At 43.1% G+C, this 3016-nt stretch overlaps 1 non-coding gene across 1 annotated transcript; it reads left to right on the top strand.

The window, feature by feature from the left end:
* The first annotated feature begins 2583 nt into the window (after nt 1-2583).
* Nucleotides 2584-2690, top strand: LOC111903210 (small nucleolar RNA R71). Its single transcript, XR_002854070.2, has one exon. It is a non-coding gene; the product is annotated as a small nucleolar RNA R71 (small nucleolar RNA).
* Nucleotides 2691-3016: the final 326 nt, after the last annotated feature.

Below are 3016 nucleotides of genomic sequence, written 5' to 3'. Positions count from 1 at the left end.
AATCATACAAACCCTAACCATGAAAACTTGAAATTGGAAGAATTACTACAAAATAATGAGTAAAACACGTACCAAATAGATTAATTGGCAAGATCTTGCAAGGAAATTGGAAGTAGAATAAGAAATTGGCTGTGGGGTTATAATGTTTCCGTTCGTGCGGCAGTCTCCAAGTGGGGAATGAGATTTCTCGGTCAAAGGGTTTTAAGCAATTTGTCCCCCCCTGATTTTTAATGGCCACGACGTGGCTGGCTATGCCCACGTCGTGGACCTTAAATCTTTTTTAGAATTGCGTATTCCATTTTAACCCACGACGTGGCTGGGCTATGCCCACGTCGTGGAAACTACCAGATGCAAAACTTTAATAAAGTTTATCATATTAACTAATTTTTTTGCATATCATTCATTATTTAAAGTTCCTACAGCTAATTCTCTACTAATTACCGGTTTTTAGATGATGAATTGATGTCTTTCCTAATTAAAAAGAAAAGAAAGAAAAGAAAAAAAATTAAACAAAGAAAATGCAAACCAAACTCGGGTTGCCTCCCGAGAAGCGCTTCTTTTTCTTGGAGTCTTGAGCTGGACTCCGTGCCTTCTACGTTGAATCTTCGGAAGAGTCTACCACCAGGATCTTTTGTTCTTTGAACCGCCGTTTGTAAGCTTGAACTCTCCTTTTGTACACCTTCTTTGAATTCTCCTTTTTAGCTTTTCCATCTTCTTCAAGCTTGCGTTTTGTGCCCTTCGTTTGTTCCTTGCACTCCATAGCATTCTCTTCTTCTTTCACCACTGACCTTGTTACTCTTGAAGTGACTTCCTCTTCATCACTTGTCATTTCCTCGTCCTCTTCGCTCACCCAAGAATGTGGGTTCTTGTAAGCTATGACTTCAATCAAATACGGAATAGATGCCCTTGGTTTTGTCCTTCTTGACTTGATGAACTGCCTTTATCTCTTCTTCCATAAGCTTTTCCAGCTCTTTTAGTTCATTCTCCTCATTAATTGTGAACACCTCTTCTTTATCTTCTTGAAAGTCATCTCTTATCCCGAAGACTTCTTGTTCATCCCCAACCCTCAAAGTGAGCTTGGACTCGCGGATATCAACAAGGGCACCAGCAGTGTTAAGCAATGGCCGACCAAGGATTATCGGAACATCCGGATCTTCTTTCATGTCCAAGACTACAAAGTCTATTGGAAAAACAAATTTTCCAATTTTTACCAAAATATCCTCCACGATGCCGTGGGGTTGTGTCACCGAACGATTTGCCATGTGAATCTTCATTTTCGTAGCCTTCATCTTCTGAATCTCCAATTTTTGATAAAATGAAAAAGGCATTAGATTAATGCTAGCCCCAGAATCGGCGAAAGCATTAACCTTCATTTTGTTCCCAAACTCACATGGAAAAGTGAGGCGTCTAGGATCCCCCATCTTTTCTGGTGTTTCTCCCAACACAGCTTTTGAAGTTTGTTCACTTAGAATCACTGTAGACTGCTTCTTTAATTGCCTTCGCGTATCTATCAAGTCTTGCAGTAATTTCTGGTTCTCGGGGGCTTTGGATAAAGACTCGACAAAGGGGGTATTAATTGGGATCCCCTTCACATGCTTTACGAACTCTAAATGTTCCTTCTCCAGTTGACTAAGTGCTGCTCGGGTGGGAAATGGCATAGGTGGATGATAGGCTGGAATAGGCTCAAAGGATTTTTGTTCAGACTTGCGCCACGCCGTGGCCAGAGGAGTGCCACGTCGTGGCGAGCCTGGTTTAGCACTTTCTCCATTTTCGATCCTTGATTTCTTGGGCTGCTGCGGTTCTTCTTTCAACGCCTCCAGGAACTCAGATATTGCATCTTCTTCAGTGTCGATGGCCATTACGTGAGATTGGGCCTTTACTTCGGGAATCTTCGGGGACAATTTTTCATGGACTAGAGTGGCTAGTTGACCAAATTGTACTTCAAGGTTATGGATGGAGGCTTGCTGGTTCTTTATCAATGTTTGTTGTTCCATGATAGCGGAATCAGTGGCATCATGTCTCTTTTCTGAAGCCTCCATAAACTTCATCAAAATGGTCTCTAGGTCCGGTTTCTTCTCGGCCGGCAACTGCTCCTTTTGATATAGGCCTCGACCTGTCTGCCTATATTTCTCTTCTTTTTGCCTCTTATACTCTTCATATGGTAGCCACTCCTTCTTCGGTTTCCTCCAGTCCTCATCAAATTTATCCCCACTAGAATAGCACACCTGAGCTCTTCTGTTCCCAAACTCATCTATATTTCAGTCCTTGGTCAAGTGTGGACCACTGCATCTCTCGCACCCCACTCTTATGGCATGTATCGACTGGTCCATTTGTGTTATCCTACGATCCATGTTATTCAGCATGGCCATGACAGCTGCAATTTCTTCAGTTTGGGCCCCTCCATCGCCTTTGATTCCATCTTGCCTTGGGTTGTGGTATTCGCGAGAGTGTTTCGCGAATTCTTCAATTAGCTCCTTAACCTCCCTTGGATTTTTCTTTGTCAACGGTCCTTGAGAATCAAGGAGTTGTCTTGTCATCACATTGACCCCATCATAAAAGATTGACATCTCTTGCTGCACATTTAGGTCATGTTGAGGGCAATTTCTGAGCAAGCCCTTGTACCTTTCCCATGCTTCGTATAGTGACTCCCCCGGCTGTTGCTCAAAGTTGGCTATTGCCTTCTTGAGTTTGGATATCTTGGATGGCGGGCAAAACTGGTCCAGAAATTGCTCACGCATTTGAGCCCAAGTGGTGATTGTACCCGGTGGGAGTGCTTTCAACCACTCCTTAGCAGCTCCTTTAAAAGTGATGGGAAGCATCCTAAGCAAGACTGTGTTTCTGTTGACATTTGGGACATTGAAGTAATCCGCAATATCATTGACTTCATCTAGATGCTTAAAAGCATCCTCATGATCTTTCCTGAAAAATGGGATGTCCTTCAGTGCGGTCAGTATGTGTCCCTTCAGCTCGAATGTGGAAATGGTAGGTATTGCAGGTTGGACTAAACCGGGACCCA

The sequence above is a fragment of the Lactuca sativa genome, chromosome 9 (genome assembly GCF_002870075.4).
Source record: "Lactuca sativa cultivar Salinas chromosome 9, Lsat_Salinas_v11, whole genome shotgun sequence".
NCBI lineage: Eukaryota > Viridiplantae > Streptophyta > Magnoliopsida > Asterales > Asteraceae > Lactuca > Lactuca sativa.
Note: the sequence above shows the minus strand (reverse complement) of the source record. Positions and strands in the feature narration are given on the sequence as shown.